Source organism: Schistocerca nitens, chromosome 9, assembly GCF_023898315.1.
Source record: "Schistocerca nitens isolate TAMUIC-IGC-003100 chromosome 9, iqSchNite1.1, whole genome shotgun sequence".
NCBI classification, from domain to species: domain Eukaryota; kingdom Metazoa; phylum Arthropoda; class Insecta; order Orthoptera; family Acrididae; genus Schistocerca; species Schistocerca nitens.
The window spans coordinates 152,565,206-152,579,467 of record NC_064622.1 but is presented as its reverse complement, the minus strand read 5'-3'; the positions used below and the strand labels follow the sequence as shown (position 1 = coordinate 152,579,467).

The following is a 14,262-nucleotide window of genomic DNA, read 5'->3' as shown; positions in this document are numbered from 1 at the left end:
TGCTCGTTCCCAGGTGCTACAATTTGCTCTGTCAAATTGGCTTATGTCAATGCACTTCCCCAATTGCGGCACTTATGTTCACTTGAATAATTAACTATTCATCTCTGTCTGACTTTTCTACAATGCCTGACAGAGTGAAACACTCAGTAGACATGATCGGATGTCAATGTAAATTCGTACATGTACACGCCAGTGGCGGATATGTAAATTATTAATCTGCAGTTCTCAGTGACAGGTAAAATGGGCATTAGCGCTGTTTGTGTTTGGTACTGTTACGTGGTCTGTTAGAGTATATAAGGGGCTTGAAAAGTGTCAGATGACGAGTGATCACAGTGAAGGAGGTGCCGTATTATCAGGAACTGACAGACTTGGAGTGAGGCTTAATTATAAGGCTACGTTTGGCAGGCTGGTCCAATTGTGTAACATTGAAATTTGTGAGGCATTCAGATGTTGCAGTGGTCTTACGTTGGACTCCCTACAAGGTTCCAGTTGACCATTCTGACCACCACAGGAGTGGGAAATCATACTGTACACGAATCACGCTCTCACTGTAACCTCTTCAAAACTGCACTTGCCATCCAGGAACGGCTAATAAAGTCAGTGTAACATTCTGAGACATCCCACACCACTGGGTGGAGACTAGCAGCTGCTGAACTGGAGAAGTACCTGTCCCATGTGTAGGCTGGCGTTAATACAACTGATGACGTGACCAGGAAGTGTAGACTGCACTGCGTTGTCCCGTGTTCAGTGATGATTTGTGGTTCTCCACTATCCCAGATGACCATCATAAAAAAGCACAAGGTGACGAAGGGAGAGAGCCCATTCTTCCAACGTTCTGGAGAGGCATCCCTGTGTTACTCCTGACGTCACAGTGCAAGGAGCCATCGTCTATGACTTTAGGTCATAGCTGGCACTGATTTTGGCAACTCTGAAGATAACAGTACGGCCCGGACCTCCTGCGTCATTACGTGTTACTACTTTTGCGTCAGTATCTTGGTGACCTTTATGAATAGATAACGCTTGTTCATGCATGGCATGTGTCGCTTTCTGCATGATGCCGAGTTACTCCCGGGGCCCCAGATCACTCCATGATATGTGTTGGACAAGCCTATGCGTCTCGGGCCATTATCTAGGATATCAAAGATCAGTCACAACAATTGTGCTCCAGTTTGCCTCAGAAGAGGTTACAACTGCTTTATGACATCATAACCTAGTCGAATCGGTGACTCCATGAGAGTCGGACGGGGTGTAACGTCGAACTAATAAGAGGGATCACACTGCCGTGTTCTTGGTAAATGTGGCTCGAGTTTGTAATCACTGAACTAATACCATACCCTCTCACCCCATCTCGTTTCCTCCTCTCCTTCTGGGTAATTAAATCTTGTCAGGGTGTGTAAATACATTCCTTACTGTCTCACGGCTTTCTATTTGTAATGTTTTGGCTAATCTATCTTTATATTGAATGATTTTAGGCACAGTTGCTGCTTGAATGCCAGTACCGTTAATGTTACGTGAAAGAGAAATTAAGGATGCAGTCACAAGACGTGTATGACTATTGGTCGACCGTGGACACAACATCCACATATCGAAGTAGTGAGCCATCTACTGTGGCTGTTGAAAATACAGCGCAGGAGGCTTTCATATATTGCTGTGGACTATTAAATGAAAATTCTGTATACAAATCTTGCTAACGAAAATCAAATCTAGTCACAGTGTACACATCGAAACAGAGGCTTGAAAGTGCCGAGTAAACCAACTTCTGTTCCAAGTCTAGCAGCATGCACTCTTTTTACTTGAAAATAAAAATCCAAGAAAGAACTTGCTAAATTTTGTTGTCGCGTAAATATTAACCAGAGCCGCTGCTGAAATTACGTTTTTCTTTGTTGTCTGATAACGTTATATGCCATTAAAAGTTCTCAACCTGTGGCTGATGGTAACAATTAACTCTCTAACAGTGACAGATACGCTCAGTATTGCACAGGTCCTGGGTAATAATTTCTGTAACACAAGCAGTCAGAAACTAGATTTGCCACCGTTCACAACTCATTGCACTTTAGAGCCGTATTTGATAAATTTTCCTATCAAGTCATGTCTGTGTTTAGTATAGGCGTGTGTACGAAACTACAGATAGAGATTGTAAGTGTTACATTATTCGATTTTTCTCTCCGCCCTGTTCGTGACTGTCGTTGCTGCTGTAAGCTGAGTTGCCACCGCCGGCCGAAGTGGCCGCGCGGTTCCGGCGCTGCAGTCTGAAACCGCGAGACCGCTACGGTCGCAGGTTCGAATCCTGCCTCGGGCATGGCTGTGTGTGATGTCCTTAGGTTAGTTAGGTTTAAGTAGTTCTAAGTTGTAGGGGACTAATGACCTCAGCAGTTGAGTCCCATAGTGCTCAGAGCCATTTGAACCATTTTTTTTTGAGTTGCCACCACCGCCGTAACCATCGTTGTAGTGCCGTGGGATTTGTTTCATGTTAAAGTTTGCCGTTTTATTTGAGAAAATTAGGTGTTTTTTATTATGGGGGGGGGGGGGTAGTAAAATTGAAGTCGTAAACATTCAGCTATGAACTTAGGGCGTGGAAGATGTATGGTCGTGTGACAAGGGCCTCCCGTCGGGTAGACCGTTCGTCTGGTGCAAGTCTTTCGATTTGACGCCACTTCGGCGACTTGCGCGTCGATGGGGATGAAATGATGATGATTAGGACAACACAACACCCAGTCCCTGAGCGGAGAAAATCTCCGACCCAGCCGGGAATCGAACCCGGGCCCTTTGGATTGACAGTCTGTCGCGCTGACCACTCAGCTACCGGGGTCGGACGGGCGTGGAAGAATATCTTGTCATCAGCAAGTCCCACTGTAGCTGTTCCACATTGGATGATATTTTTCCCACTACCTCACTAATTGATTAAGGTGAGATAAGGGATATTCCTGCATATGACACATTACTGCGTCGGATATGATAACAGCGCAAGTTGTTCCCTGCGACTTTTTGCACTTGAACAATGTTCACCAATCGTAACGAAAAGTTCCAGCACTCCTGCAAGTCCCCTAAATCACCACAAAAACCTTTGTTTGTGTCACTTCTACTAAATTCTTTCACTGTCCCAATTGATCTTCTTCTCCGCTGGTCGATGCTTCGCTGGAGGATGCAACCGATAAGCGGGAAAATCTAAAAGCCCGCATCTCGTGGTCGTGCGGTAGCGTTCTCGCTTCCCACGCCCGGGTTCCCGGGTTCGATTCCCGGCGGGGTCAGGGATTTTCTCTGCCTCGTGATGGCTGGGTGTTGTTTGATGTCCTTAGGCTAGTTAGGTTTAAGTAGTTCTAAGTTCTAGGGGACTGATAACCATAGATGTTAAGTACCATAGTGCTCAGAGCCATTTGAACCATTTTTTGAAAATCTAAAAACTGCTTTAATGGAAGTCTCAAAATAATGGGATGCCATCCTGAATTTTTAAAAGCAAAATCAAGGAATAATAGTGGTTAGAACAAGTTCAAAGTAATACTCGGATGTAAGTTCGCGGAATCTACTCACTACATATCGAGCACCATTTCGAGTTTATATAAATATCTGCACGTTATTTTGAGGACAGTGGGAAGCCGCACACTTGCGAATTCGCGTATAAACATTTTTCGATTCAGTTAGCAGCCACTAAATCACTGTTACGCAAAAATATTTCCATTCCACTCCACATACGAGATGCCTCTCCAGAATCTAGTCCAAAACTGGGTAATGACCAAACTTCGGTGTTTCGCGCCTCACTAAACAGAGCGCGTTTCTAATTATTTGGTTTAATTATTTCATGACTGACAACCTTAAATGAAATTCTGATTGAAATGTGAGCTTCGACTTGGAGTTACTGAAATCATGGTTAAGAAGCTATCTGTGTGGATAATGTCTGCTGTCTAGTTGCAGACGTATGGAAACATTTAAACAGTTGATATTAGTAAACAAAGTTACCCGTTTGCCGCCAGGTCTCGATGATGTAACGAGGACCCTTCGTCTCGCCTTAGAGCCAGGTTGTAACTCTGTTGTCCGTGTCCTATACGCCCCGTGTGAAACGAAACGATGGCGGCAACCGGCCGTCACGGTTGCGCCACGGCGATGTGACAACGGCGGGGGCAGAGCCCGCGACCCACTCCCTAAATAATCTGGCCCCGCTCCACACGTCGTGACGCGAACAAAACAGTGTGTGTGTGTGTGTGTGTGTGTGTGTGTGTGTGTGTGTGTGTGTGTGTGTGTGATCGCGTGGAGCACGAGGGCGCCGTGGCTGGAAGAGCAGTGTGACCAGCGAAGTTCGATAATCATCGATACTTACACGTCATCATTGTTGCGAGATTAAACATCGATGCTACGGTAGCGATAGTGAGACACGAACTGATTTTTATTATAACAGTAGCACACATAGTTCTATTTTGTAGTACTTGCGGTTTTCACTTAAGATACGAGGGAAATCCCAAAGTAGGATCTCCTATTTTTTATAAGTACATAGACCTGTTTATTTCTACAATGGTTTACATCAGTTTTCAGCTTGAACATTTATCTATTTTTTTGACATAATCACCATTTCTGTCAATGCATTTTTGTAGACGATGTGGCAGTTTTTGTATGCCCATGTCATACCAGCTCGCTGTCATGCTGTTAAAAAGTTATGAACCTCTTCTTTCACCTCGTCGTTGGAGCTGAGCCGGAAAGGCCAAATGTTTTTTTTCTAACCTAGGGAACAGGTGATAGTCACGGGGCGCCAAGTCACAACTATAGGGTGGGTGGGTGATTATGTTCCACTGAAACTTTTGCAGGAGAGCAACGGTTTGCCGAGCGATGTGTGGGCGATCGTTGTCATGGAGAAGGTATACACCCTTGCTCAACATTCCTCTTCTCCGGTTCTGAATTGCCCGTTTGAGTTTTTTGAGAGTCTCACGGTACCTGTCAGCGTTCATTGTGGTCCCAGTGGGCATAAATTCGACCAGCAATACCCCTTTCCTAAAAACGGTTGTCATGACTTTACCGGCAGACTGTGTTTGAATTTCCGCGGCTTTGGCGAAGGAGGGTGTTGTGCTCAGGTTTCTTCACCCGTGACAATTGAGTCCAGTAAGTTGTCCTGTTCGACTGCAAGGCGGTGAAGAAATGCGCGTGAAGCATCAACTCGTTGCCGCATGAGGTCCTCAGTCAGAATGCATGGCAACCAACTTGCGCTTACCTTCCGGTAGTTCAATGTTTCCGTTACAATTCTGTGAGCGGTGCTTCGGGAAACCTCAGGAACCAACGTGCAGAGATCATCCAGGGTGATCCATCGATCTTCACGAATGCTTTGCTCAACCTTCAACACTGTCTCCCACTCCTCTGTTCGTCGTGAATTTCGGTCCGACCAGCTGAAAACTCTCTACACCACTTACGAACATTTTTGACATCCATGTACGACTCACCATACACTTCCGTCAATTGGCGACGGATTTCATCCGCTTTGCGTTCAAAACCGAATACCTGCGAGCAATTCGCACTTGGCGGTAACATCCACCGGGAGCCCCATTCTCAACGGCTGCCAAGCTAAGACTGAGCGCCTCAGCGCGGCGTGCGCATGTTTACACACAGCGCGTAAAGCACTCTTCATAACAGTGTGACCAACTGCCACACAAACAGAGTTCTGTACTTATAAAGAAATAGGAGACCTTACTTTTGCGATTACCCTCGTAGAACTAGTTATGATGATGCGACTTAGTACTATATTGGATGTAATGATAAACACTCTCAAAAAAAAAAAAAAAAAAAAAGACATGCCATGAAGGAATTATCCGAATGGGATGGAAATCAATAGGTCTGATGTACACGTACAGATAAAAAACGATTGCAACTTCAGAAGAAATGGATGTTTCATTAAAGAGAAAGAGCTGCACAAACTGTGCAAGTCAATGAAGAATTGGTCCACCTCTGGCCTGTATGCTAGTGGTTATTCGGCATGGCATTGTTTGATAGTTGTTGGATTTCCTCCTGAGGGATTATCGTTGTATATTCTGTTCAACTGATGCGTTAGATTAGTCAAAATTCTGAGCTATTTTGAGGGCCCCGCCTATAACACTACAAACGTTTACAATTGGGGAGAGGTCAGACGACCTTGTTGGGCGAGATAGGGTTTGCATGCATGACGACAACCAGTAGGAAATTTCTTCATGTGCGGGCGGGCATTATCTTACTGAAATGTAAGCCCAGGATGACTTGCCATGAGAAGAACAGAAAAGGGCATAGAATATCGTTGACGTACCGCTGTGACAATGGATGCCGCGGATGACAACCAAGGGATCCTGCCAAGAAATAAAATGGCCGCCAGACCATCACTCCTGGTTGTCAAGCTGTATGGCGGCCGACTGTCAAGCTGGTATCCCACCGCTATCTGGGGCGTCTACAGATGCATTTGCGGCCTCCTGTCTTACTAGAGTAGACTTGTCTTCAGTGATGAGCTCCACTTCTAACATGCCCTGGCGTATCTGAAGATTCCCCAGACAGAGATGGGATACCACCCTGACTGACGCCCGCCAAATGGCCCGACAATCTGGAGTGATGGTCTGAGGTGCCATTTTTTTTTTCAATGCATGACCTGTCTATCTCTCCTCCCCATCCTCTCTGTCTCTTCATCTCCTCCTCCCTCTCTCTTTGTCCATTTTTTCTACACCTCCGCTCTGGACATATCGTCCTCACCCCTTCTTCTGACTATATACTCCTCCCCCTCCCTTTACATCTCTATCCTGTTCCATTTTACCTGCCCACTACCCCTCTACACTTTCCACATCATATGCTCCCCATGCTGCTCCTCCCTGTCCATTTCTCCCTTCCTATCACTCTCTGTCCCCTGTTCCATCCATCTCAACCTCTCTCCAGCAATGCTCACCTTCACGTGTCCCCCCAGTAAAACAGTCAAATGAAGGAGGCCGATATTACTCCCACAACGTGTCATGCAGGGAACGCTACGTATCAGGCGGACAAAATCATGTATTTCTCGCTGACATACAATCTGCCATGCACAGCAAGTCTGTAATGCAGGCTGATACTACAACACACCTGTCACCCACAGCAGCCTATGTGTCGGAGACTGGGAAACTGTTTCTTCAAATGTAGGCTGCCCTGAAAAGCACATTGGTTTGGTGGACCCACACTATTTCCACATAACATGCCAGTCATGCAAGACAATCCATATGGCAACGCCAGTCACTATCGCCGAGCGGTTCTAGGCGCTTCAGTCTGGAACCGCGCTGCTGCTACGGTCACATGTTCGAATCCTGCCTTGGGCATGGATGTGTGTGATGTCCTTAAGTTAGTTAGGCTTAAGCAATTCTAAGTCTAGAGGACTGATAATCTCAGATGTTAGGTCCCATAGTGCATAGAGCCATTTGAACCATATGGCAAAGGCTGAGCAAGACACAGCTTAATCTATGATCATAGAATTTGGGTGTGGTATGCACGTGCACCTCAACACTTGACCACTGCCTTAGTTTACAAGATCTGTTATCCTCGGATAATTAATTCAAGGATTCCTCAGAAATTATAATGTTGTGCACCTAATATGTACAAAACAAAATCCAAATTTTCGAGGATCATAACGACTCAATCATAACTGCAATGCAGTTTGACCTTACTTTTTCCAAAAAAGGTATTGTTAATTAACCAAACCCTTTTCACAGGAGTTATTTTCGAGTTCTTCCCAGCTATTATGTCAAAGCTTGTTTAAATCAATGGTCTGCATGATCTGACCTCTCCTTGTCAGCTCCTATTATTCATGATTGTTACAATTTGACTTGGAATATCAGTGCACTTTAAATACCATCATGATTATATATTTGCTATTTTTTAAAACTTCCTTATTCATTTCTTGGACTCCTTTTATGTATACCTTGTTCCTACAGAATAAAATTACTAACGTGGTGAGAGAATAAGCTTTTTAGTATTATTGAGATGACAGTCTATTTTAAATTGAATTTTCGAATATTGCTGTGTGTCTCTGTGAATCGTTTTATTTCTGCTTGCGTACGCACAAGCTGACCAGAAGTATCTGAACACCTACTAGTTGGCATTAGCATGAGGTGTGTCAATCCTTCACATTTGTAACACTATTTACACTGTTGGGGACGGTTAGGTGTCTGAAACGAACAAGTCATTTCCTACTTAAGAATCGAAACCACGGATGGTAGTGATGAACACCGAGGTCTGGAGCGAAGAACCCGTTCTGACTCATCCCAAAGTCTTTCACAGGGTTGAGATAGGGACTCTGAGCAAGGGCGTCAATTTCAGGAACGCTCTCGTCCATAAAAAACTGCCTCACAGATGCTGCTCTAAGACAGAGTTCATTGTCATGCCATTACATTCAACGTCTCTGAACTATTCCTCTACTTAACTCAGTATTACGGTGCTTTAAAGTATATTTATATCGTTCCACATATAGAGTTTTCTTACGTGCAATAACGGGACCACAACCCAACCACAAACTAACCCCCCTGCTGTAACATCACCCCCTCCATACTTCACTGTTGGCACGGCATATGTCGGCAAGTAACGTTCTCCAGACATTTGCGCAACCCGAACCCTTCCATCAGATTGCAACATGGTATAACCTGATTCAGCGAGAGAAATCAATTTCCAGTCGTCCACTGCCCTGTGGCGGCGCTCCTTACAGAACATCAAGTGTCGCTTAGCACTTGCTACAGAGATGTGTAAATTATGAGGAACTGCTCGACAACTGCATCCCACTCTTATGAGCTCTCTAAGCAAAGTCCTTAGCAACGGCGTTGCCGCAGTGGATCCACAGCTTACCGTCAGTTCACCGAAGTTAAGTGCTGTCGGCCGTGGCCGGCTCTTGGACGGGTGACCATCTGGGCCCGCCATGCACTGTTGCCATTTTTCGGGGTGCACTCAGCCTCGTGATGCCAATTGAGGAGCTACTCGACCGAATAGTAGCGGCTCCGGTCAAAGAAAACCATCATAACGACCGGGAGAGCGGTGTGCTGACCACATGCCCCTCCTATCCGCATCCTCACCTATGGCACGGCGATCGGATGGTCCCGATGGGCCACTTGTGGCCTAACAAAGGAGTACTACTACGAAAAGCCGTTGAGCTAATTGGACTGCTGGTAGTACTTGGTAAACCACGAGGGATTTCTTCTACAGATTTCGTATGATTTATCTTTTTTTTTTTTTTTTTCAATCACGTTCCGCAACGTTCGACGTCCTGTGTCGGTCACTATAAGAGATCTGCCTCGTCTTGTTTCATCTGTGGTTGCTTGTTCCACTTCCCAATCACATCACCAGCAGTCGATTTAGGCAGCTTTAGAAGGGCTTAAATGTCTGTGATACGTTTATTTGTCAGGTGACATTCAGTCGCTAGTCCATCTTCGAAATCACTGAGACTTCTTGACCGACCCCTTCTGCTGTTGCCGGCCGCGGTGGCCGAGCGGTTCTAGGCTCTGCAGTCCGGAACCGCACGACTGCTGCGGTCGCAGGTTTGAATCCTGCCTCGGGCATGGATGTGTGTGATGTCCTTAGGTTAGTTAGGTTTAAATAGTTCTAAGTTCTAGGGGACTGATGACCTCAGATGTTAAGTCCCATAGTGCTCAAAGCCATTTGAACCTTCTGCTGTTACTGTTCCTTCTGCTGATAACCCAGTGCACCCCGCCTACATTTATATTGACGGACCCACCTATCTTGACATTCAGTGGTCAACTGCGCATTACAAACGGCCAGACAGTATAAACGGTTCATCCTTCACGGTTTCGGAGTATTTGGTACGATATTTTGTTGTCTCTTCTCACTAAATTCTCAAACTCAAATTTTGCGTTACATCAAGAAATCTTGTTTAACGACATTATTCTACTGTTTTCATGTTTTGGAGGTGGTATATTTGGTGTAGATGCTGAATTAGGAAGTCAATCCCAAGATACGCACCTACTCTTCTATTATTTGAAACTGATTTTTTTCATATAAATAATTAAGTATTGGACTAGCTTCCTTTGACTCATGTTTTCCTATTTCGGACACATACGTACTTGCCAAATATATTTCAGTACCTCTCAAATGTCATCGGTTCCTCTCTCCTTATTTATTCCAGAGATGTTACTTTCATGTTAATATAATATAGGCCTACATTAAAACGTTGCATATCCTCAAAAAAATGGTGCAAATGGCTCTGAGCACTATGGGACTCAACTGCTGAGGTCATTAGTCCCCTAGAACTTAGAACTAGTTAAACCTAACTAACCTAAGGACATCACAAACATCCATGCCCGAGGCAGGATTCGAACCTGCGACCGTAGCGGTCTTGCGGTTCCAGACTGCAGCGCCTTTAACCGCACGGCCACTTCGGCCGGCTGCATATCCTCATTTTACACTTTTTCGGTAACATGCGTCTTCACTGTCAGTCTATAAATAATACAAACTTGTAATTTGTCCTCACTAGGTTTCTTTCACTCGAAACCAGTTTCATATTAACGGTTTAACAATTGTGTTTATATGAATTCTGCCCTAATATCTCTCCCCAATTTGTGTTTAAGTGGGAAATTATTTCATTTCCATATAATACTAGTTCCATTTACGTGCACCAAATTCAGAAAGAAAAATGAACTGCCTTAGCATCAGTATTGGTTTCATACTACTGCTACGCTTTTGTTTGGCTGTTCTGTTTTCTGCCTGAGCGGTGCTTGTTTTGTATGCTTGGTTGCAGTGTCAAAGGCACAGACGGGTTTTGTTTCACAGCGCTGTCTGGCCTAATAGGTTAAATAGCTTTAACATAGTGCCTGACATGCCAATCAAATTATAATTTTGCAAATCTAGGAGCTCGTCGCCAAAACAACTGAAAGTCATCCTCAATATACGCGATAAAGCTAACCTGATACTACGTATGGAAAAACTGGGATACAATGATAGAACGTGAGTTTACTTTGCAGCGAATGGCCTTGCAAAACATGTCCCAACCACGAGATGGTTAAAGGATTTCGTGAAAGTCCTTGAAATGCATAAAATACATCTTAGTGTAGAATGAACGTATAACTACAATACGAGAAGAGTGAATTTAAGGCATGTAATGTGAACTACCCGTCAATAAACCAGTAACACATGTGGTTGACTACAGACAAACACATACCCAAAAATTACACACTGGGATAGAAAATTCTTTCTTGACAAACAGTAGAAACGTACAGAATTTTACGAATCTGATAAATATAGAAGGCATAAATTCATATGAAATATACAGCCTCAGAAAAAAAGGGAATCACGCAGAAAGAGAGGAGGCAACGAAATGAAGATACAGCGGTTGACAGAGTATGTGAAGATGCAGGGATTATAAAATCCAGTCAACCTTACAGCTAACTTTCCGTTACAGTCCATTTATCAATATGTCGTTGCACTCAGTCTCGGTTGGATGTATGCAATGATTCAGATGGGAAGGATGACCCCCAAGGGCATTGTGACCTTTTCTGAAGCAAGATCGTCCACTTGTTGGCATTGTCCTTGATGTCCTGAACACTGGCTCTCTGACGGAGTTGACGTCCGATGTTGTCCCACACAACGGGGATCCTGTTGGCCGAAGGAGTACCTCAACATCAAGCAGACAGTTCACAAGTCCCATGTGTTCGTGAGGACTGGCTTGTTGGGAAAAGGCACAACGGTACTGCCTTATGAGAGATAACAAATGAGGTCTCTGTATGTTCAAAATGGTTCAAATGGCTCTGAGCACTATGGGACTTAACATCTGAGGTCATAAGCACCCTAGAACATAGAACTACTTAAACCTAACTAACGTAAGGACATCACACACATCAATGCCCGAGGCAGGATTCGAACCTGCGACCGTAGCGGTCACGCGGTTCCAGACTGAAGCGCCTAGAACCGCTCGGCCACTCCGGCCGTCGTCGCTGTATGTCCGTGACGTACCATTGTGGCGTCAGAGCGGTGGCCTGAAGCCATACCCAATGGCTTCACATCTTGACGCCAGAGGTAACACGGATGTGCCTCTCAAAACGTACGAAGAGTGGGACCTAACATCAAGTCGCTGTTACAGTCGGCGACGATGGTCGTTCGGTGTTGTGCAGAAAAGCGATTCATAACAGAATATAATGTGAAGCCACTAATCAACAGACCATACTTCCTGATAACGGCACCACTGCAAATGCAGCCATGTGTGTTGTTGTTAATAGCAGACTGCGCATGGATCGGTAATTCTGTGATCGAGTTGCTGCTAGTCTCCGACCAAAGGCGTGGAATGACAGAGAATGTTTCGAGGAACAGGTTGCTTGCTCTCGGAGTCGGGCGCAAATGTGAAGATCTTATTACACGCTTGGTAAATATTACGTCGATCCTCCCCCTGTGGTGGACTGACATGGCGGGCGAGAACGTTGACGACGCGTACGCCTGCCCTCACGTTCGCATAACGCAAATATCGGGCCACTGTCTCATCCGAACGCTCCACACATCCGCATATTGCTTGATTCGACCAGTCTTCCAAATGGAGACCCACAATGAAGTCCCTTCCAAACACTTTCACGTGCTGATAACGTTGTCCCACGGAAGTTCACGGCACCTGCGAGTCCTTGGTGGTGTCACACGACATCTGACGCTATTCACGCTACTTATATGCCTACCGGGTCCGGTAATAGCATCAACACGTACTTATCCACCACACAGAAAAGCAACTCTACTGTTGCATACCCGCCAATCGGGGTATGTGTACGAAGTTACAATGACACTCGACCATATGTTCTGGGTGCTTCGGTGATTTTTTTTTTTTTGTCAGGCAGTTTAGCGAATCCCTTAAACTGTGTCACACGTCTCCGCCAACAGAAATAATCAATTTTTTTGAGAAAACGTGTAGGAATATGACGATATTTTATGAACCTCTAGGCAAGTAACGTCAACCAGTCTGCAACTCGTACCTATCAGAAGTAGACTCGAAGCCAAAGAAAAGAAACAACGATGCACCAGAAGGAATTATCCGAATGCGACAGAAATTTAGGACTCTATCTCAAAAGGAACAAAAATGGACTTGTACCACTATTGAAGTAAGCCCTTCATATACAACCAAATGATTACAATTTCAGAAAGATTTGATGATATAATTAAGAGGCGGCTCTCCACAAACTGAGCAAGTGAATAACGCATTGGTTCACCTCTGGCCCTTTCACAAGCAAGTATTCCGCTTGACATTGACTGAGGTGATGGTTGTCCTCCTGAAGGATATCGTGCCACATTCTGCGCAACTGGCATGTTATAACATCAAAATCCCGAGATGGTTGGAGGCCCTGTCTGTAATGTTCCAAATGTTTTCAGTTACGGAGAGATCCGGCAACCTCGCTGTCCAAGGTATTGGCAAGCATGGAGACAAGCAGTCGAAATTAGCAGTATGCGGGCGGGTATTGTCTTGTTGAAATGTAAGCCCACGATGACTTGCCATGGAGAGCAACGAAATGTGGCGTAGAATATCATCGACGTACCGCTGTGCCGTTATGATGCCGCGGATGACAATAAAAGGAGTCCTGATATGAAATGAACTGGCACCCTAGACCATCACTTCTGACTGTCTGGCCGTAAGGCGACAGTCGTACAGTAGGATTGGTATCTCACCGCCGTCCAGGATGTCTCCAGATACGCCTTCCCTGGTCATCTTGGCTCGTTTCCATGTGTCTCTCATCACTGAAGACAATTCTACTCCAGTTAAATACACTCTGCGCTGAACGTTCCCAAAACCACAGTAAACGGGTTTGTCGGTGTACGGAGGTCAGCGGTAGTCGGTTCAAGGGGCGCTGTGATCTCAGCGCCCTTTCTGATAGCCGCCTACTAATGGTCTTTGTGGTTACTGCACCTCGGATCGATGATATTTATGAATCCAGGCCTGTGAGTGCCTCTCTGACGACTGTCCAGTCCTCATGTTCTGAAGTCTTTCTAGATCTACCGCTTCCTTCTTGACGCTATATCCGGCCACGGTTCACCGTTTCCTGCCAATATCGTCGATAGAGGCATAGGTCCTATTCAGAGGAGCGATTCGCCGTTACTCCAACTGGCTTCTTTGAGGCCAACTGCACGTCCTCTCTCAGATGATGACATCTGTGTTTATTGTTCACGAGCCTGTCTGCGAGGCTTAGATTCTGTGCAACTGAGCACACGGAATGAAATTCGTAAAGACTGTGTCCTGGTATCGGCCCGTCCCCTGTTTACTATCCTTGTCAGCTGCGCGGTGAAATTGCGCTGCACCGTCACACATTCGTCCATCGCCCGCCAAAGTGCACAATTATG

The 14,262-nt window shown here is 45.3% G+C and overlaps 1 protein-coding gene across 3 annotated transcripts in view; it reads right to left on the bottom strand.

Annotated features, from left to right (window-relative positions):
* Window positions 1-14,262, bottom strand: part of LOC126203811 (TWiK family of potassium channels protein 18) — a 1,380,696-nt gene that overhangs the window by 774,474 nt on the left and 591,960 nt on the right. The window lies entirely within an intron of this gene.